Source organism: Dendropsophus ebraccatus, chromosome 4 (genome assembly GCF_027789765.1).
Source record: "Dendropsophus ebraccatus isolate aDenEbr1 chromosome 4, aDenEbr1.pat, whole genome shotgun sequence".
Classification (NCBI taxonomy): Eukaryota; Metazoa; Chordata; class Amphibia; order Anura; family Hylidae; genus Dendropsophus; species Dendropsophus ebraccatus.
The window spans coordinates 26,039,104-26,062,579 of NC_091457.1; the positions used below are offsets into that span (position 1 = coordinate 26,039,104).

At 44.3% G+C, this 23,476-nt stretch overlaps 1 protein-coding gene across 3 annotated transcripts in view; it reads left to right on the forward strand.

Moving 5' to 3' along the window:
- Positions 1 to 3,882: 3,882 nt before the first annotated feature.
- SIPA1 (signal-induced proliferation-associated 1) overlaps positions 3,883 to 23,476 on the forward strand; it is a 64,990-nt gene continuing 45,396 nt past the window's right edge. For 2 of the 3 annotated variants that reach the window (XM_069965299.1, XM_069965304.1), the window contains exon 1: positions 7,451 to 7,546. The gene's annotated coding sequence lies outside the window, so the exon portion shown is untranslated. Of the gene's footprint in view, positions 3,941 to 7,450; positions 7,547 to 23,476 lie in introns of those variants that run through there. The other variant, XM_069965303.1, reaches the window with a different exon arrangement.

The following is a 23,476-nucleotide window of genomic DNA, read 5'->3' on the forward strand; positions in this document are numbered from 1 at the left end:
CATCACAGGCTGAAACGCAAGCAGTGACATTTCAGGATAGGGTTGGCCACCAGTTATTTAAAAAAAAAAAAGTTTCTAATCCCAAGAGACTTCAGGATGCCCATATAACACTGAATTGAGCAGTTTACTTAACAACATATGTGGCACATAATATGGGATTGGATGGGGTGGAACAGAAACTCTTATATAGGACATCAGCCTTAATATTCTTATAACCAACTTATAGGTAACAATAAAGGTATACCTAGTTAAAAAAGGGCCCATCTAGCCTTCCTAAGTGTTCAATCTACCGTCCAATAGTCAAGCTAGGAGGTTAGATTAAAGAAGGTCTCTGGTCTCCTGTTTCTCCCAGCTTCCAGTGTTATAACAGACTGGCTGGGGTTCCGTGAGTGGTGATGCTGCGCTGTGGAGGTTGGGGGATGAGTAAGTATAGCTTCTTTATTATGTTCCCCCACATCCCTGTCCTCCATGAATTATGTTATTTAGAGTCAGGGTTACTGGGTACACAGTGAAAAAAGGTCAAAAGCCAAAAGATCCAGAACACAAACAGAGCAAAGAACGATAACGTATGTTTTACAGCCTGCCCTGAGCCAGCATGGGACCCTAAGGCTCAACTCTGATTGGCTTGCCATCCTAATGTGCCGATTGGCTGATCAGTCCTTCCCACAGAGAGGCTGGTTGGTGGCCATAAAAACACTAGGATACCGGCCGCAGCACTGCAGCACCAATCAGAAGGGTGGGTGGTTGAAAAGAGCCTAGACAGTACACCCCTCTCTTAGAAACTACTGGCTCATTTATCACTGAATATGGTTTTGAGGAAAACTGTGGGATGTCTTAACAATACAGGAGCATGGAATATCTTGGAAAAGGACTCAAGATCTTTCTTCAGGACTATATTCTGTCTAGTGAACTAAGTATAAGAGAGGCCAATAAACCCTCTGGAGCAGGGGTGTCAAACTCAAATACACGGTGGGCCAAAATTTAAAAATTGGACATAGTCGTGGGCCGACCTTGATAATTATTGAAGCGCAAATGCGGCGGTCCTGGCACTGTCAGAGCAGCGTGCAGTGTTCCTGGCACTGTCAGTGGTGTGAGTCTTCCAGCGCTGTTCACTATGATAAATGACATGATAAATTGCTATGACATAATTAAACCCCAACCCTTGTAATAGCCAACCCCCCAATATTGCCCCATGTAGTAGACAACCCAACCAAAATTTCCCCATATTAGCCAGCCCTCCCAATAGTGCCTTAATAGTAGCCAGCCCCCCAAGTGTCCCATATAGTAGCGAGCCCTCCCCTGTAGTCTTACATATTAGCCAGCCCTTCCAGTAGTGCCCAAATAGCAGCCAGCCCCCCAAGTTTTCCATATAGTAGCCAGACCTCCCCAATAGTGTCTTATATAGTACCCAGCCCTCCCCTGTAGTCTCATATAGTAGCCATCCCTCCCCCCCATAGTCTCTTATATAGTAGACAGCCTTCCCCAATAGTCTCATATAGTAGTCATCCCTCCCTAGTAGTCTCATATAGTAGCCAGCCCTCCCCCATAGTCTCTTATATACTAGCCAGCCCTCCCCAGTAGTCTCATATAATAGACAGCCCTCCCCAATAGTCTCTTATATAGTAGCCAACCCTCCCCAGTAATCTCATATAGTAGCCAGCCCTCCCCAGTAATCTCATATAGTAGCCAGCCCTACCCCATAGTCTCTTATATAGTAGCCATGGCGGGCCAGATGTAATTCAAACTCTGAATTGCCTGGCGGGCCAAAAATAATGGCACCACAGGCCAGATTTGGCCCCGCGGGCCAGAGTTTGACATGACTGCTCTGGAGGGTCTGACTGACTATGGAGGGTGCACACTGACAGTATGTAGCACCTCCATGGTTAATAGGGCTGCAGTATTAGTTATTAAGCCAGGCTAGGATTAATGTTTCTGTTTTCTCCCCCTTCACCTTGATTGGTTGTGTGCTCCTCATTTAATTGTGTAGAGCCTATGGTGTTCCTTCCTGGGCTTTGTGGCCTATAAGGGGGCTACTGAGGTCATCTGTGTGTCCCCTGCTATAACTGACCATCAGTCACCAGTCCATGAAACAGTTTAGCCGGTTTGCCCACCATCCCTCCCTTGTTATTTTTGAAGAGAAATCACAGCAGGCCGAAGAAAATCTTGTAAAGAAGTTTGGGATTCTGCTTGCTACCCCATCTTCTGGTTATCTGAGGCAGGACAAGCCCGTTGGTTTAACGTTCTAGTCAAATAAATTGCATTGTTGGAGCTTATATGCAGTCTGGGAATCCACAATCTTTTGAACCTCATACTCCATTTCACTCTCAACTTGACCCAGAGAAAGGGTTACAAAATACTGTTTACGTCTGTTTACAGACATGATTTATGCTAAATTAGGTGCGGGAAAAGGCTATGCCTTGCCGAGCCCCCTTTGCCCACCCATCAGGTGATGACTGGTGTGAGATGGTGACCCCAGAGTTGATAAGGCCCCCATCCTGGAGGTCTTCCCCTTAAAAAACTAAACAGTTGAGATTGGTGCAGTGTGAATAACAATTGGTATCTCCATGAAATGCACTGAGATATAATATCGCTAGTCAGTCACATTGGCTCTGGAAGGGCACGATATGGTCATCTAGCCAGGTCATTGGACATTCTTAAGAAGAAGGAGGTAGGTAAACATTTCTGTAGAAGAGACTTTTTAAAAAATATTATTTATTTAGAAAGACTCAGTTGTAAGCAGAAAGAGGGCATGGTTCATGATCTGTGTTATCTCATATGGACCATACGTTATCACATTGGCTCTGGGAGGGCATGGTCATGTAGCAAGGTCATTGGCCTTGAGATTCTTAAGAAGAAGAATATTGGGTGGTAGGTAAATATTCTTCTTTAGAAGTAACTTGCGTAAAACATTATGTATTTTGAAAGACTCAAGGACTGTAAGCGGAAATAGACAGGGTTGAATCTCACCTATCTCATAGGGGTCAATATTGTATTTTGGGGGCCCAAAAATGTAAGTTTTTATTTGCCAACCATACCATCTACCCAACAGAATAAAAAGGCTTAGTGGGTGGTATTTTGATATCTTTTCACATTTCTCAGGTTTGATGGAACTAGGGATGGTCCGAACCAAGTTCAGTTCGGGTTCGTACGAACCCGAACCCTCGGTAATAATTCCCGCTGTCTGGCCGCTCTGTGGAGCGGGCAGACAGCGGGAATCTGCTGCCGAGCAGGTTCGGACCATCCCTAGATGGAACCTCAGCCCAGACTATGCACAGTTTGTCAGTATTTATGTCCAAGATTGCCTGAAGACAAAGAAGAAAAAGAACCGGAGTTACAAATGAATGGACATATGATTAGCTAACGTTAGCGTAAAAAAAACAGACTGGCTATTCACCATATGACACCTAAGCTATTCTGGTAGTGGTTATTCAGTCTAACAGTTGGACTCCTGATGAAAAGCATAAAAAAGGCAATTGCACAAAAGATCTCCATAACTTTGAGATGAATTGGACACCTTGGTCAGACAAAAAATTTTTGGAATACCATATAAACACACAATACGGTTAATAAATAATCTGCATAGTGTTTTAGAATTCATATAGTCATGTAAAAAAAACATTCGCTTGGCACTATCAAGGTAGATTCAAACAGTCGAGAATGTCCTCGCGCAGATCTTAAGTATAGCAAGTGCAGCTTAGTCGCTAGTACTGGTGGTGGTCTACATATGCATAATATGTCCATACAAGTCCATAATGTAACCTTCCACACAGAAATGAAGAAAAAGTTGTGGCACTCACCTGTTAAAAAATTACTCTTTATTCCAGTTTTTCAGTCGTGAAGAGGAGAAACAAAGGCAACGACTGTTTCACGCGTCAACACATGCGCTTCATCTGGCCTCCAGGTTGCATCTGCTGAGCACTAAGAAGAAGTAATGGCGGTGGTGAGTAGGCCATAAACTATCACATTGGCTCTAGGAGGGCACAGCTTGGTCATCTAGCCAGGTCATTGGCCTTGGCATTCTTAAGAAGAAGAACATTAGGTGGTAAGTGAATATTTCATTAGAAGTGACTTGTAAAAAACATGAATTTTGAAAGATTCAAAGACTGTAAGCGGAAAGAGAAAATGTTGATGATCTCAGTTATCTCATAGGGACCAATATTTTTGGGACCCAAAAATAAATTGATATTCAGTCAAAACCTGGTTGAATATGCCTGCAGCTCCTGATTTTTGACATCTGTTTTATTCAGTTCCCTGTATTCTATACATGAGTATTTTGCCTGGATAATTCCTTTAAGTGAACCTTTAAGTGGAAATAGACCAGGCATAGTAGACCTACGTCTGGTCTATTTCTGGGCACAAACTTTTTTGAGGGACATTAAAGTGCAGGTGGCTACAGTTTTGGTGTAGTAGAAGCTTGGAAATGGATCAAATGTAGTTACCCGTAGATGATGTTTTGTCCATGGAACCCAATAAACATGGTGCAAGTAATGTATAGCGCCTTACTTCCATTTTTGGGGCTGTATTATTAGTAAATTAATAGATTTGTGCTTACATCCTGAAGCAGAAAGATGTATTCTTACCACGTGTTGCTCGCGATGGATCTCCGATCACGAAATGTATTAGAGCTGTGTCTTTTACCTATGTCAGCAGGACATGAAAGACGTGGTTTCGGCCTCTCAAAAACATCAGTCATGAAAACTAAATTTTTTACGAAGTGTGAATGAGTAATTCAATTTGGTGGAAATTGTGGTGAAATGCTTATATATCCCACGTGCTCTATATGATATCTGACTCCACTCACATAACACCAGACACGTCTGCTCTTTATTCCTATTGAACACAGTTAGCACGTTCTTTTTCATTGCAATGGAATCAGCGTCCGTTCTTTACTGCAGGGGCGGCATTGCATTGAAGTCAACGCAATGCCGTCCGCTGTGTTCACACATTGTTATTTTAACGGCTGTTCTTTAGAGCGGAAGTTAAAATACTGTACCTGCCTATTATTTCTGGACGTTGTCCACCAAACAGCGTCCGCAAATTTCAGCTGTTCACACGATGTAAAGTTGGCCGATGGCCACACTTTACATTGAAGTGAATGGCTAATTGTTTAGTGGACACACCCGTGCCCGCACATCAACTGTAAAAAGAAACAAAGTCCCTGCAGCCGATACAGAGGTATCGGCTGCCGAAACGTGATGAATGCAGCCAGTTTAACAGCGTCCGAGTACAGTGTTAACAGAGCTGTAAACCTCAGCTATGTTCACTGTGTAGTAGCCTCGCTGTTACTGCAGGTTGGGTGCCATTGAAGTTAATGGGAGCTGAGCTGCAATAACCAGACAGCTTCTGACTTTGTTCACAGTTTACATCCAGGCAAAGCAGCTCTGCTGAACAGATGATATAGCCCAAGGTGCTGGGTGTCAGCGGCTCACTGATCACATATTGATGGATTATCTTAATGATAGGCCATCAATTAACAAGTCCTTTAGTATACAGGAAAGTAGTATAGGTGCTGTCAGTGAGTTTAAGCACAGTATAAAAGGGCTGTTCCTAGAAAGTTATTACCTTACTATGTGATTGATGGGGGTCCGACTGCTGGAACCACCACTGATCTTAAGAACAGTCTTGGTCAGATCTTCATTTCTGCTTCGAAAAATTGCAGATCCCTGAATTTAGCAATGTTTCCATACAGACAGTGAATGATATGGTGGCTTAGCATGCACACTACTGCTCCCCCTGTAATTTATAAGGGTCCTAGAGGTCAGACCCCACCGATCAGCATGCATCCCTGTTATTAAGTTCACATGTTCTCAGCTTAAAATTTTGCGCTATACGTCAGCAGCCCAGGAGATTGGGATACTAATGTATACCACACTGAGTTCCAGCCAGACCCATTCACATAGTCTACAATTGACCATATTCTGCACATTTGTAAGCGTAGGCTGTTGCTGGGATTCCTGCCGACATATAACGCAAAAGCTGCGTTGGTATGAACTAAGCCTAATGCTGGCTATGTTACTGTTCAGGGGCTCAATATGCTCAGGTATAAAGAGTAAGGCTGGGTTCACACTACGTTTTTGCAGTCCGTTTTCACAAAATAACGGATGGGAAAACGTATGCATCCGTTTTTTTTCCACTGACTTCCATTATAAAAAAAAAGGATCCGTTTTTTTAAACGTGCACAAAAATGTAGTCCTTTTTGTGTCCGTTAAAAAAAACAAAAAAACAAAAAAAAAACAGATCCTTTTTTTGTTATAATGTAAGTCAATAGAAAAACGGATTCACACAAATGCATACGTACTTACGTTCGTTTTTCCATCCGTTTTTGCTAAAAACAGATGGAAAGACGTATACATTTGTGTGAAAAACGAAGCATGAACCCAGTCTATGGGCCCTATTACACAGGGAGATTACTGTGCGAAAAATAGTTATATCGTTAATCTTTCTGTGTATCAAACGACTGATGAAAACTCGCTTGTGTGTCGTTAATCGCATCTTTTGAGCTGACCATAAAATCACTGCTAATCGTTTGCAAATTTTTGGGTGTATGTACACATTGTTCGATCACTACTAGGGTCAGTTCACACTGAGGAATCAGTGGTGAAATTCCGAACGGAATCCGCGTCGTGGACTCCGCTCAGAATTCCGCCTGTCTCAGCGCCTCGATGTAATGTAATTATCGTTTATCATTTATCGGAGAAAAAAATCGATTAATCCGATAGGACCCTCATTCACCATCATTCGACAGAGCTGTATAGTGCGGAGGATCATACATATAGGTATGGCAGTAATCAGTACTTAGCATTCATGAGGTCAGGTTGTGCATATATATATAAATGTATCCCAGCTGTGGTTCTACATGTAATCCACACAGGGATCTTGTAAGCAGTATCTCCTCCACCCCTACCCCAATATCTAAACGATATGTAAAACCAACAAAATGCTTAATTTCAAACATGCACAACATGTTTCTGGGTTGGTCGGACCCCTTCATCAGGTCCTGTTTGTTTTGTCTAAAGCACAAAGGACTGTTTGTTTTTGTCACAATTTGTTGTGAGTTTTAGTAGTAACAAAAGCAGGGAGGCTATTCTGTCACACTGGCGAGAAGCAAATGACTTTGTTTTCCTTGCACACCTCTGTAGCCATCCAGGGGCTGTGCCATGCGGCTGGCATTGAGCAGACAGAACTGGGTCATTGGCTCCAGCAGCTTTCGGAGTGTTTTTTAAGTTACTCGATGGCCGATCTCCAGCGCCTAATTCTCTTACAGACTCTTATAAAAGGGACAAAACAGATGAGTGATGTGTCAGCCAGTGTGAGGAAGGAGAGGTTCATGGCTCCCTATTCACTTCAGGGGGAGGATGGTAGGAAGGGAGTGAGGAAGTGGAAGGGGGGTGGAGGAAGAGAGAGGTCAGAGGAGGAGATGCTGATGGGAGGAAACTGACAGAGTGGAGCAGCAGCAGCCTGCAGCTGTTTGAGAGAAAGAGGGGACGGGGGAGTGGAGAGAGAAGGCAGAGGCGCAGATCACAGAGGAAAGCAGATGATCCCTGAGGTAGGTGACAGTGACCGCACGCTTACATGGGATTATTGTATGTGCTGTGCATGTGTGTGGCGGGGACATGCTGGATGTGCCCTGCTGGACTACTATCACCCCAGTGCTAACAATGCCTACATGACATGCACATGATGCCTGTCCTTTATACAGGCCCCTGTACAATGGGCACAGCAGCTGGGTTATTGCACAGGGTTACACGGTTTATTATATGTGGTTTGTAGACACACATGTGTTACGTCTATATAGCCCGCGTGCTGAATGATCCTCCATATGGGATGGACGCGAGCCTGAGAACTACACGTGTTACATGGCGCTCAAGGGCTAGTCCTCCGCCGTCTTATAAGTAGTTTTTTTATTTTCTATGAAAGTCATTTTTCTTCTTTTTTTTTTTTCTTTCTCTCTGATTTCCGCTCGGATGACAGAGGAAAAAAAAAAAAGGGGCATGTGGAGCCGAAACAGACAGAGGAAGTGACAGACCTAGACGGGGGGGAAAGGATGTGTGGGGCGAGAGAGAGAGAGAGAGGAGGGGGGAGAAGAAGAGGTGCATGTGAGTAACACAAGGGAGGGATCCCTGAATGGGAGCTGTCATCTATAGGGACATTATTATACACTAATCCGTGCATTGCATCATGACCATTCAGACGCGCTTTCCAGCCTGCAATGCATCGTGGTCTTTGTAGTCCTGGCTGCATCTGAAACCCAATCCAGTCCCTGGAGTCCTAAATCTTCCTTGGCAGTCAGCGAATCCTCCCAGTCTCTTGTTATGTGCAGTTCGTCCGTAGTCATTTCTAGTAATGACTTTACATTAGTATCGCATTTTCCATTGTATCAGGGGACACGGACGCCCAATCCGCCACTATTACTGCCATATGCAGGAAGGTATCTATGCAATGCAGCGTGGAGTATGCGGTGTAATGTAAACAGCTCTTACGTGAGCTCCCAGTCATGTGTTTATTGGTTTTCTGTGTTATTTATAATGGGCTATATACAGTACAGACGGGTTTCCCGGGCCGGATAATATAGAGCAGCATGTCATGGGAGGAGGTGGGTTCATTCTACAGAGGGGCCTCTGTTCACTGCTCAATACTAATCATTGTTAACACTTATCTCCCCCCAGTGTATTCCTCAGCTCTGCCTCTCATCCATCCCGTAGTATAATCATTTATTCATAAGGTGTACATATGTTCTTCCTCACAATGAACTGGAGACAATGGAATAGCTGGCTATGCCACTCGCCTGATGTGTGAGAACAGAGCTGTGAAGGAGACCATGTTCCTTACATTATTCATTCCCCCGCTGTATACTGTTGTAAGGCTATATATTACACCCCTGGGCCGTGTACATGCAGCAGAGCTGTGAAGCTCCTTTCCTTTTTATCCTTTGCAGAATTTCTATAGGAAAAATGGATGTCACGTGTAACAAATGACGTGACTTTCATCTTTATCAGTATGAGCGCTGCCGTCCACCGGAGCGGTGCCATGTTGCGTCTACATCTGTACGATGTACCTAATATGGCGTAAACTGATCGACTGTGTTATCCTATGGGAATAAAGGTCAGAATAGATTGGGTATAGGTAAAGATTACCAAATTTAGAGATGAGCATTGGAGAATGGCATTGTATAGCAGAAACCAACATGGAAGCTTCATTCCTGGTTCACATCATAGATCATAGAGATGAGCGAACTATAAGCAAGCTCAGTTTCGTCCAAACTTGAACTCTCTGAATTTGGTTAGCGGTGGCTGAAGAAGTTGGATGCAGCTCTAAGGCTGTCTGGAAAACATGGACACAACCATTGGCCATAGGCTGTATTTATGTTTTCCTGGACTCCCTAGGGCTGCATCCAACTTCTTCCGCCACTGGTAATAAAATGCTGAGAGTTTGGGTTTGGACGAACCTGAATGTGCTCAAGGTTCGCTCATCTCTTTTCCTCGGGTCTAAAGGTTAGTGCTCTTGTGTTTACAGACTAGCGGTGCAGAGGAGCGCTGATCAGTGAGATCGCCACCTGTCTTAAAGGGGTTATCCAGCGCTACAAAAACATGGCCACTTTCTTCCAGAGACAGCACCACTCTTGTCTCCAGTTTGGGTGTAGGTTTTGCTGCTCAGTTCTTTTGAAAGGAATGGAGCTTATTTGCACACCACACCTGACCTGGAGACAAGAGTGATGTAAGAAAGTGGCCGTGTTTTTGTAGCACTGGATAACCCCTTTAAGCGATCGTGCTGCTGAGCTGTAAGTACAAACGCTGATGCGTTGGTGCGGTCTATTAACTTCATCATAACAGCTGTACGTTTCTGTTTACATGGGGCCAACTAGTGATAATTTAAAGGGCCACATAAGAGAAGCGATTTCTAATTTGTTGGCTGCTCACTAGCCCCTCTCCATGGACTGATTGTCGACAGTGATCTTTCCTACCTGCCGATGATTAGTCTGTGTAAAAAGACCTGTGGACCACTATGTTTAATGTGACCGTGGGAGAGCTGTCAGACCAGGCCAGGACTTGTGTCTGTAATACAGATGCAAAATGTAGCCCTAATACACCCTTAGGCTATGTTCACACAACATAATTTCCGTGGAAATAACGGCCGTGATTCTCTCGGAGCTTACGTAGTGCTGCCTTCTGAGGGAATTCGGGCCAGAGTGTATACACATAGTATAAACTCCGGCCGGGATCCCTAGCGGCGCCGTAAGAAACTGACGTGTCAGTTTTCTGCGGCTGCTATTCATTGAAATCCCTGTCAGTGCACACAGTGGAGCGAGCGGCTCCAGCCACATGCTCCATTGTGTGAAGTGAGGGGTTCTGATGCGGGTGCACACGGATGCGCCCGCATCACAACTTAAAAATAATCCCACTAAAATAAAGGGATGATCTTTTCAGAGACCGGCCGTTCCGTGACCCCTGATGGTTGCTTTGTTGTGTTCGTATTACTGTTGCGAGTCCCGGCCGTACCTTGTTTCTAAAGACTCGTACTGACAACTGTCAGTTCAGTTCATCACAAATGCAGTCGATAAAACGGGTTACCAGTAAAGGTAAATGGATGCATCTTTGCGGCCATATTATGCCTGCTGGGTTCACATATAATCGTTTTACCCAAAATCATAAGTGGGTTGACAGCACAGAATAAAGTGCATATTGTTTCACTATCATTTTTGGCTGAAAATACTGACCAAAAAACTGATCAAATACTGACAGAAATATTTTGTGTGAACGCAGCCTTACTCGGTTCAGTATTGTGCGAGTACTCAGGAAGACGGCTATACATTTGTAGAGTACAGGGAAATATAGGTGCAAGGTTTCTTCTGTGCCACAACAGGATGTGACTGTAGGTGTGAGAGAGAAGCCGCATTTCAGAACATTTTTTATTTGAAGCGACACTCGACTATCAGTCATTTTCACGTATTGGGGACTATAGATATTTCTCATCTCATATGATAGACAGGGACCTCTGCGCTGGAATGCCTGCCGTCAGCGAGCTCCACACAGTCTATACATTCCTTATAGAGACTACATATAGCGGTATGGAGCCTATAAGGACAGCTTATAAAAAAAAATACAGAGGGGCATTGTATAAAACTTACACTGACATTTACAGCAGGATTTCTTGACTTACAGCAGTTCCCAAAATCCTTATATAATATTAATAAAACCAGAGGACTGTAAAAAACTGTAAAGTTTAGTGTTTTTATCCACAGGATTTAAAAAAAAACAATTTTGCAAATATTCGGAAATTGCTGAATTTGAATATAAAAACAACAACAACAACAAAAACCTCATGATGCAAAATATATTTGCCCAGGCCATAAAGTGTTTAAGGCATTTCACAGCTGCTCAGCTATCTGCACCTCAGTGTGAACAAGCCTGAGTGTCCGCACCTACATAACACCATGCCGAGGCCTGGGCTAGACTTTCTGCTGTAGAAAAAAAAGGAACAAAACATAAAACTACGGTAAATCTTTTCCACATGAGGCCTTCCATTGCTTCCCTTTTTATCTCTGGGCCTCAATGGGAATAGTGACATACCGTCTGCTGTAATAAAATAACTTCCCCCTGTATTGTATCCTGTAACTTCTGTATTGAATGGTAAGCTACTGATTAACGTCTATGGTTAGATATAACATAATAAACATATTGCACCACACACCTTTCTAATAACAGTATGTCAGTGTAAAGTTCGAAAAAATCTTCGAATAAAAATTGAATTTAAAAAAATAAATCTTGCACCATACCGCCATGGGATGTTTAGCTTCTACGATGAATGAGGAAGAGGGTAAACACTATGGGGGAGATTTATCAAACATGGTGTAAAGGGAAACGGGCTCAGTTGCCCCTAGCAACCAATCAGATTCCACCTTTCATTTTCCAAAGAGTTTGTGAGGAATGAAAAGTGGAATCTGATTGGTTGCTAGGGGCAACTGAGCCAGTTTCACTTTACACCATGTTTGATAAATCTCCCCCTATACGTTTTAGAAACATGTCAAACAAACCTTATCATTTTTGTTGGACCGGGTGACCATGTAATGTGTATAGTAGCTGCTGAACTCTCCCCTAATGTTGTGGATGAGAAGGATCAGGCATGCTGGATTTCATCTGCCTGATTCTTTTGTTCTCAAAGAGATAAGCGACCACCAGAGGAGTCTGGCAGGGTCTTATCCCATCTCTCTCTATTTAGAACACTTGAAAGATCAGCTGAGCAGTCATGTTTAATGAGGGATCAGGAGAGATAGCTGTCGACACAGCCTTTAAAGGGGTTATCCAGCGCTACAAAAACATGGCCACTTTTCCCCCTCTCTTGTCTCCAGGTCAGGTGCGGTTTGCAGTTAAGCTCAATTTACTTCAATGGAATTGAGTTCCAAACCCCACCCAAACTGGAGACAAGAGCGGGGAAAAAGTAGCCATGTTTTTGTAGCGCTGGATAACCCCTTTAAGGCCCTATTACACAAAGTGATTATCGGCCATTGCGGTCAATAATCGCTTCATGTAATAAAGGGAACGATTAGCCAACATGCACGATGTCAGCTGCCCGTTGTCAACATGTTGAAAGACAAACCGCCATGATGGCAGCAATCTGCTGCTGTCACCCCATGTAACAGGGGCGGCAGCAGCAGACCGCTGCTATCTCCCATGGGTTCCTCGGACAATCTAAAGATCCCGCAGCTCCATCTGTGCCCCTAATTCCAGCCCAAACTGGGCTTCCTCCAGCCAAAGTGGGAGAGTTACACAACTAGCCCCCCATTGACTTTAATGGGAGTTGTGCAGACAGTGTAGCCCCACTAGCTACTCTGTGGACGTAACTCTAAGGCTACGTTCACACGTAGCAAAAGTGGCGGAATGACGCCAGCCTCCCCGTCATAATGACAGTCTATAGGAGGCTCCCTCGCCTTCTTTCTCGATGCCGAAGAGAGCGTGAAGGGAGCAGCCGTGTGAGCCTCCCATAGTCTGCTACATGTGAACGTAGCCTCATGAATGTCTGCTTACATAGCAAAACAGCTGTACGTGTAAACCAAAGATTACACTGGTTTAAACAACCTATTAAAAATAACCTGCTGGGAAACTAGTATACAAAGAAATGATCATAGCAGATGTAGATCTCATTCATGTAGGATAGCCCAGTCTTGCTCCTCGTTCCTCGCTCTCTTATGCACCACTGCCTGCAGGACATACAGCAGCTGATAAGTACTGGAAGACTTGAGATTTTTTTGATAGAAGTAAATTACAAATCTCTGGCACTTTCTGGCACTAGTTGATTTGAAAGAAAAAATAGTTTTTTAAGTTCATCTGAACCCTAGCGTGCAGCATTGGATTAGTGGTGGCTGATGAATGTGAAAGAACCAGAGCGCTCAAAGTTTGCTTAACTCTATTAGCCACACATCTTCCTGTGTAATATGCAATGTGCAGCCAACAAATGATTGAGACAAAGGGCCACTTGAAGAATCCATGGTGCTCATCTATAGCAAGCGTCAGCCCACCCATGTAACCGGGCCCCCAACCACAAAGCCAACGTTTTCCATAACAGACACCAGATTTTGCTTAGAAATGTAGACATCCAAGAATACTGAAAATGTATTGAATAGTTTCTTTATTTTATGCAAAAATTATTTCTCATGGATCCAAGTACAGACACATAGGGGGGATTTACGCACCTTTTTGCAGGGTCAATGCGAGGCCCTGAAGGGACTGCACTTTAGTTAAGACTAGAGATTAGAGCAAGTTATGCATGCTTGGGTACCATCGTTGAACACCGGTGGCTGAAGAAGTTGGATGCAACCCTAGGGAGTCCTGGAAAACTTGGATACAGTCATAGGCCATAGGCTGTATCCATGTTTTCCCAGGCTCGCTAGGGCTACATCCAACTTCTTCAACCACCGGTATTCAAATGCAGAACGATACTCGAGTAGCGCTCTTCTCTAGTTAAAGCGAATGTACCATCATTACATTCGCTGTAAGTTTTGCGCATGGATAGAACGGCGGTCCTTATTTGAATCGCGGCCCGGTTCCCCCGTACAGCACCATTCTGTTCCCAGGGGGTGAAGCTATGGAGACGGGCTGGACTGCCCCCAGTCCCCATCTCGGTCCCCTTGAACGCGGTTCAAAATAAGGACCGCAGCATTGGGTTCCCTGTGCCGGCGCCGTTCTATCGGTGCAAAACTTAAAGCAAATATACTGATGGTACATTCACTTTAAGGCTATGTTCACACTACGTATGAGAAAGGCCGTTCCAGACACTGCAGTACCGTCCGAATGATCTTTAGTGCCACTGAATTCTGATGCGGGCGCATCCATGCGCATTCGCATCCGAACTCCCCACAGCACACTGTGGAGCGTGCGTGTGGCCAGAGCCGCTAGCTCCACAGTCTGCACTGACAGGGTTTTTTGCGGCCGCTATTTACTGAATAGCGACCGCAGAAAACTGACATATCAGTTTTCTACGGCGCCGGTAGGGATCCCGGACGGAGTGTATACCATGTGTTAGCCTGCAGCACTACATAAGTACTGTGGAAGTTGACACAACGGCTGTGATTTCCACGAAACTTACGTAGTGTGAACATAGCCTAAGACCAATATATAGATATATGAGTTCCCCCATTATATTCAACATACATATAGACACCCTATAAATATATTCACCGTACCATACAAACCTACTTGGAAAAAAAAAGTAAAGATAGAAGAAGTAAAAGTAAAATCAGTAAGTGAGTTGATGTTCCGGGACGATCCCGGGAGCTGACATTCAGGAACACTCGGAGACCCACAGGCCGTGAACTGGAGCTGGTAGTAGATCTCCTATTACAAGGTCTCCTTCTGTCACACACATTCCTGGCACAGTCTAAGATTGGGAAACATAACGCTTCCCGGCGCCAAGGGAGAACTATTTCACTTGAAATAAAACAAATATCATTCTTTTATCTGACGTTTTCGCTTTACAGACCGGGAGACGGTGTCATGTCGCTGGGGTTCAGCTTCACCTTTGGTGACTGTACTTATTATTCGGAGCATTAAAGAAGGAAATAGGTTGTGTGGACACATGGTGAATGTGGAGAAGATATTCCTGTGACTGCAAAACTTCGTGACGGGGTCTCCGACAACAATGCTCCGGCGAAAATATTCTTCTTTCAAATCAACTGGTTTCAGAAAGTTATATAGATTTGTCATTTACGTCTATTCAAAACATCTCAAGTCTTCCCATACTTATCAGCTGCTGTAGGTCCTGCAGGAAGTGGTGTAGTATTTCCAGTCTTACACAGCGCTCTCTGATGTCAAAGACAGGAACTATCCGGAGCAGCAGTAGCAAATCCCCTAGAAAACCTTTCCTGCCGTGGACAGTTCCTCTCTAGGAAAGCAGAGAGTATTGTGTCAGACTGGAGAGAATACACCGCTTCCTGCAGGACATACAGCAGCTGATAAGTACTGGAAGACTTGAAATTTTTAAATAGAAGCAAATGACAAATCTGTATCACTTTCTGAAACCAGTTGATTTGAAAGAAAAAAGATTTTCGCTGGATAATCCCTTTAACAGTAGCATTTCAGAAGTCCTTAGTGCATATTGTATGCTGCATTGCATATGATGGATCCCATGATTGGATTTATGTGCATGAGTTTCCGAATAATAGTATATGGGTTCTCACCGTCTATGGCAAGGATAGGGAACCTTTGGCCCTCAGCTGTTGCAAAACTGCAATTCCCATCATGCCTGGACAGCCAAAGCTTCGCTTTGGCTGTCCAGGCATGATGGGAATTGTAGTTTTGCATCAGCTGGAGAGCCGAAGGTTCCCCATCCCTGGTCTATGGTGAATGGTGCTGTTGTGGTTGCTTAAGTGGATGCAGGGAGGAAATGGCTAATCTGCTCGTAGAGAAATCCTATGACTGCCATCTCTATATAGGCCATAAAACTCAGACCACATTTCTTGCAGCTTCCGTGTAGCCCTGTCACTATATTGCAGCGTCCTGCAGGGATATCACAGTCTTTTATATTTCTTTGTTTGTATTTTTTTTAACCTACTGTAGTTCTGAAGCTTCGGGCAAACAGAGTCCATGCATATCAGTCAGTGCAGCGGGGGAGGGAAAGTGGAAGGGGGGGGGGGCAGCTCATTTCCACATCAAAAGTGCCCATCTACCACATCTACATGCACCTCACCTACCAGCATGAGTCTCGCTTGTCAGAGGAACCTTGCATATAGAGGAAACATGCAAAAATAGGGAAATGTGATTCTTAACAGCGAAAGCAGAAGCAGCGTCGTGCAAAGAGAATTATTAATACCCTTCATGGCTGTATACCTGAGAGTCCCTATAACATGACAGCACATTGCATTAACATTGCTTTGATGCCGACGGCGGCTGCTGCTGTGCGGTGGAAGGCCTAGATATCATAGAGACCCAGGGAAGGGTTGTCCCTTATCTCCCATTCCATACTCGGCCTAGAAAAGGACCCTATTAGCTCGAAAATGAGCTGTAAATGAGCTATAACTGAGCGCTGATCTTATTATAGAGCCTATTACAAGGCCGGAGCATGGAGTGGGGGAGGGGGGTGCATGAACGATTGCTGGATTGTGCGGACCTCTCCTGTAAATACGTGTTAGCTCGTTCATCGGCTGATTGCTGGCCCTGTTAAGGTGATCATACATCTTCAATAACTCCTTTCCTCCCTATACACAGGAACGTTCAGCACGGCAATTCATCACTGTGGCTTATCTTTTCAAGAACATAGGGGTCGAGCAGTGATTTCTTATCACGTCCGACCCCTATCTCCACCAACATCATATGTTGGCGGACATACACCTTACACCAGGCCTAAAGGCCCCTTACACAAAGCGATTATCGGCCATATTCATCTAATACCGATATTGTTTTGTGTCAACGATGACAACGATGATGTTGCCTGATCGTTGTCTTTCAACAGGCTCAAACGCCAACGTTCTGCTGGCGCCCCGCGTAACAGGAGCAGCGGTAGCAGACCCCCGCTATCTGCCCGGACTATCTGACAATCACCCGGGCAGGCCGCCCAGCTTTTACCCGCTCCTCCTCACTCGCTGTCGGCACGTGTAATAGCGCCGGCAGCGTGCGGGGGAATGAGGAGCAAGCGAGCGCTGACCTAACAGGTTGGCGCTCGCTTGCTCTCCACATCATCCCGTGTAATAAGGGCTTCAATTGCAGCATGTAGCAGTTACGGCCTCTAGAAGTATTAAGTGTATGGGTGATAATTACAGATTTCGGCCAATAATCGCTCTGTGTAATAGGTCCCTACGACTCCTTTTCAAGTCATATACATTAAATATAATCATAGACCCCTTATTACCCATTACATGTTGGATTTCAACTGCCTGATCATTTTGATTTTGTTGAAATAAGCTGCCACCAAAGAACACATGCATGCTTACCCAAGCCGAACATCCATATGTATAGAGCAGAGATGAGCGCAACTTGAGCATACCTATGGCTGTAGCCATGTTTTCCGGACTCCCTAGGGCTGCATCCAACTTCTTCAGTTATCAAATGCAGAACGATCAGACTCGAGCCAGCTCATCTCTAGTATGGAAGGATCAGGAGAGATAGGTGTCAGACGAACTATTGTTTGGCTACCTTAAAGAGGACCTGTCAGGGGGTGACAGGCTCCCGACCCCCTGTTAGATCCCCCTATACTCACGTGATCCCGCCGGGTCCCGCTTCCTGAGCCGATCGGGTCCTGGAGATTTCAGCGCCCGAAGCCCAGCGCACGCGCTGAGAGATGAGTCCGATGCCCATAGAGAATGACGGAGCATCGGACTCCCCATTCATTCCCTATGGGCGTCTGACTGCTCAGGAAGCGGGACCCGGCGGGATCACGTGAGTATAGGGGGATCTAACAGGGGGTCGGGAGCCTGTCACCCCGGCACGGGAGGTGATAGGTCTCCTTTAAAGGGTTTTTCTAGGCAGTGGAAAAATGCCTTCCGGTTGGGGTCCAGGGTTAGTTAGATGGGCACGAGGAGAGGTAAGAAATCAGTGATGGTCATTTTCACCCCTGCTGCCTGACTAAATATTATAATGCCCGGACTTCTCCTTTAGGCTGTGTTCACACTACGTGAACGTCCTGCCGTTCCGTGACCTCGGCCGGGTCATGGACTGGCCGGTCTCAGCCCGGATCATCCTGGCCGGTACTTAAGTACCGTCCGGGTGATCTTTTTGGCCGCGGAACTCTGATGCGGGCACATCAGCGTGCGCCCGCATCAGAGCTTCCCATAGCCCACAGTGAAGCTAGCAGCCGGAGCCGCTTGCTTTTTTGTGTGAACTGAATTCACTGAATTCCGGCCGCAGAAAACTGACATGTCAGTTTTTTCCGGCGCCGCATGGGATCCCGGCCGGAGCGCATACGATGTGTGTACGATCCGGCCGGGATTCCCATTGAAAATAAGGCTATGTTCCACCCCTCAAAACTACGGCCGTAGTTTTACGTAGTGTGAACATAGGCTTAAGCTGCAAATAAACCACTTTTATGTTCCTCAGTATCTGTGGTTAGAAGCATCATGGCAGCTTCACACATCAATATTTAACTCCACTACTAAGCAAGTAGTAGCCATGAGCTGCTTCACATTGATGTGGAGAGCTCTGTGCGCTTCAAAGTGGTAAAATTAAGCCCCATGACATGACGATAGTAACACGATCAGAAATTTCCCTACCTCCTAACGAACACCTTTGTACAGTGGGCGGTGGAGGACTTTAATCCTGTCAGGCACCTTTGTTCATAGGATTCAAAGCTCCTCAAACAATGTGCTCGCCCTGTATTCTGCTCCGGTATCATCATGTCTTTGAGATGTCAGTGAAGACCTGTCATCAAACGTACAGCAAAAGAGTCTAAACTGAGGTTATAGGAGGAACGAGAATCAAAAAGTATGAAGAAAAAACACACAAAATGTGGGATCCATGTTAAATGTGTAAAAAATCAAACAACAACAGATAATACACAACTCCAGGCCAAAATTTACACTAAAAACAAAGTTATCCATAAACTGGGGTCACACATCAGGGTCCTACAACTGGTTTAAAGGGGACTTTGTGGGACTTTATTTTTATTAAAGGGAAACTGCAGTAAAAAAAAAATTCTTTCAGATCAACTGATGTCAGAAAGTTATATAGATTTGTAATTTACTTCTATTTAAAAATCTCAAGTCTTCCAGTACTTATCAGCTGCTGTATGTCCTGCAAGAAGTGGTGTATTTTTTCCAGTCTGATACAGTTGTCTCTGCTGCCACCTCTGTCCATGTCAGGAACTGTCCAGAGCAGTAGCAAATCCCCACAGAAAACCTCTCCTGCTCCGGACAGCTCCTGACATGGACAGAGGTGGCAGCCGAGAGAACTGTGTCAGACTGGAAAGAATACACCACTTCCTGCAGGACATACAGCAGCTGATAAGTACTGGAAGACTTGAGATTTTTTTTAAATAGAAGTAAATTACAAATCTATATAATTTTCTGACACCAATTAATAAAAAAAATTGCTGTGGTACCCCTTTAAGGCCATTAATATCCGGTTTGCAGGCACTGACCAGCTCACTGATCAGCTGTTTGGCAGAGTTGTGGTGCCCAGGGTACCCCATGACTCCGATATTGATGACCTATGATGACAGGACATGATTCAAAAAATCCCATAAACCCCTTTTCCAACCATAGCAATTTTTCTACTGTGCACAGTATATGAGGTAAGTGTCTGGTCGCAGGGGGGCTGATTGCTAGGACCCCTAACTATCTTAAGAATAGCGACCTGAGTACCCCATCACAACCCAGCAGTGGTCTCGCATATGCACAGTCGCTTTATTCATTCTCGATGGATCTCTAGCAGCTCTCATTGAGAATAATACTATCACTATCTGACTAAAGACTCAGGTCCCCGCCAAAGGACCTGAAAAGGACCTATTTTGTGTACAGGGTATACATTGTTATGGTGGGATAACCCCTGTAAGTATAGGCTTACAGCCTCATGCATACCACACAGGGGCCACGGCTAATGGCTACCATATGGCTAAATGCTTCACAGCTGAGGAGAGAATGTCTCGGCAGTCCTGTAATGTAGAACGTATCCTTCCCTACTACCAATGCCGCTAATACTACATACGACAACCAATAAAGCTTCCAAGCTACAGTAAGACTCCCACTGCTTCCATGGGGGTCTTATTACGGTTCTATACAAAGCCATAGCCATGTGTATGGGGCTCTAATTCTGATTACAGTTTTTTCATATATCAGATTCCACTTTTCATTCCTCACGGACTCTTTGGAACATAAAAAGTGGAATCTAATTGGTTGCTAGGGGCAACTGAACCAGTTTCACTTTACACCATGGTGTAAAGTGAAACTGGCTCAGTTGCCCCTAGCAACCAATCAGATTCCACCTTACATTCCTCACAGACTCTTTGGAAAATGAAAGGTGGAATCTGATTGGTTGCTAGGGGCAACTGAGACAATTCTACTTTATACCATGTTTGACAAATCTCCCCCCCTAGGACGTAAAGTCTCCTGCACCTATACGCAATGTCTGGCCGCTGTGGTCTTTTGTCAGTGAAAACCACAGTTTCTGCTAAGAAATTCCAGATAATTCTACCCGTTGTGAATATGTTTGCTGTGTACGGCATGTATGTGTGTGTTTTTTTTACGTCTTTGAGTTGCCTGTTGTGTACCAGGAAATTCATTGCATGTTTTCCTCTTTTGAGCAACTGCTGAGAAACTTCCTGATTGGTGGTGACTTCTCCGGTTTGTATTTTTGTACAAAAAGTAAAAAAAAAACCAACGTGATGTTCTCCATTGTTATAACACAATTAGGCAGTATTATTATATTATTATATATTGTATTGTGCCGTCTGTCTACAGTGAACTTATATAAGAACAACTTGTTTTCTTTATAGTAAAAGACTCTGCACAAGTATTCAAGACAGTTCATCCAGAGTTAAAAGGGAACTCCGGCAAATTTTTCTTTTTCTTTTTTTTTTTCAAATCAACTGGTGTCAGAAAGTTATACGTTATGTGTCTTCCAGTACTTATCAGCTGCTGTATGTCCTGCAGGAAGTGGTGACACAGTGCTCTCTGCTGCCACCTGTCCAGAGCAGTAGAAAATCCCCTAGATAACCTTTCCTGTCATGGACAGAGGTGGCAGCAGAGAGCACTGTGTCAGACTGGAAAGAATACACCACTTCCTGCAGGACATACAGCAGCTTAGAAGTACTAAAAGACTTGAGATTTTTTAAATAGAAGTAATTTACAATCTAAGTAATTGTATCTAAATACCTTTCTGGTACCAGTTGATATTAAAAAAAAAAAATGTCTGGAGTACCCCTTTAATGCTCCCTTAGTAGATACAGTTGGGATGCATCATAGGTGACTAATAGAGATGAACAAAAACTGAAGCACGCTCAGGTTCAGGCGAACCCAAGTGTGGTCTAGGTTCGCTCAACTCTAGTGACAAATAGCCTCTTGATACAAAAGGATTATCAATCAGATTTGAATGCTATTACTCAAAAGCTGGAGAGACCTGTCACTCAACCTGAGTTGGGTGGGGCAAACAGGTAGACCGCCTCCCAGGCACTTCTCAGGTGCCACAGCTTAATTTTAAACTAAGTTTTTTCTCTAAAACCCTACATTTCAGTGTAAGAACAGAATATATCTACTGACAGACAGCAAGTTGGGTGCCCTGAGCAGAACACAGACACATTAGACCTAGGTCAGCCAAACCTGACAATTTTGGCAAGACTGGATGACCATCTTATTTGTGCAGGGTGTTATGAGGCTCCCCTAAGGGTGGTATTACACGGGACGATTATCGTTCAAAAAATCGTTAGATCGTTCGGATTTGAACGATAATCGTTTAGTGTAATAACAGACAACGATTAAATGACCGTGACTATCGTTGATCATTTGCAAATCGTTTGCATGTAATAAGATGTCGTTCACAGTAGCATTGACAGGACGACCGCATAAACCATTAAAAGTAACGATCATTGTTCCGTTTAAGTGGGTGAACGATTTCAGGTCATTCGCCATAGAGGTCGTTTGAGATCATTTACCGTTCATTGTTGAAAAATCACTTCATAGTACCCTAACAGATCTTGGTTGATTGGATAGGTGGAATATCAACACCCTATCCTTTTGTTCTAAGGGAGGTTCAGAGGTGTCTGGCAGCGTCTTACATCTCACTCCCAGTGACTGGTAACCTATGAAATTAAAACGCCACCTGTTCAGACTCACTTGGTCCAAAACCTTCTGGTCATTGAGAGGTTAAACGCTGGCAGGTAATACACTTTATATTATTCATATATAAATAAACCTGCCATCTACACAACTGAATACATAAGCTGCTGTACAGACACAAAAGACTGGGGGCGGGGGAGGTGGGGAAGGGTGTTACCAAGAGCATTAACATGTTTTTCAGACGTTTATCTATCCCTCATCTACCCTACAATTATCTTCTGCTGCCCTACAGGTGTGAACGGTGCTCGATTATACCCCTGACTGATGGATTTAGAATAATTATTTACACAAATAAAATGATTGTTTGTATTCCCCGACCATTCATTTACAGCAATTATAATGCTGAGGACTAACGTGACTCTATTATGGTGCGTTTACACGGAACGATTATCGTTCAAATTTTCGCAATAACGATCACATTTGAGCGATAATCGGCTCGTGTAAACACAGCGAACAATCAAGCGACGAGCGAGAAATCGTTCATGGTGATCTTTCGATATGTTCTCAAATCGTCGTTGGTCGTTCGCTAAGAATTCGCAGATCGCTTCATGTAAACAGTCTTTCAACGATTCACCTTATGTGTGAGATGGGCTTAAGCGATCTTTAAAACGATCGCAATAACGATTTTTCTAACAATTTTTCTAACGATTTATTCGTCTAAACGCTGATCGTTATAAAAAACAAAGGGTTGCTTCAAAATCGTTAAACGATCGATTGGGCGAATTATCGCTTCGCGTAAACAGACCATTAGACAGGGGAATTATCAGTCGAAAGGGGCCGACATCGCCCCATGTAAAACAGACCAGTCTGACGTGGTAAAAAACGATTGGCTGCCAGCTGTCGATCTCCCCGCCTAATAGGCAGTGTGCAGCCGATAGCAGATTACAGAGACAAACGAATGATCTAGCCCGATTGTTAGTGCAGCCCTGTTCTGGCAATGACTGAGCTGTGTAATAGACTCAGTAAACAAGCGATGATCTACAAGATCGGCTCTCATTTAGGTTGAGCCATGGAATGCAGTCTTAAAGGGATACTGTCAATTGCAGTAATTTTTGCCATGTCCTCAGACATCTCAAAAGTTACTGATAGCACGGAGTCTTAGGGCCTTATAACACGGAGCGATAATCTGCCGAATTGGCCTGATTCGGCAGATCATGATTGCTCTGTGCCATAAAGACAACGATTATAACGATCATCGGTGAGCAGAGGCATCAGGGAGCATGG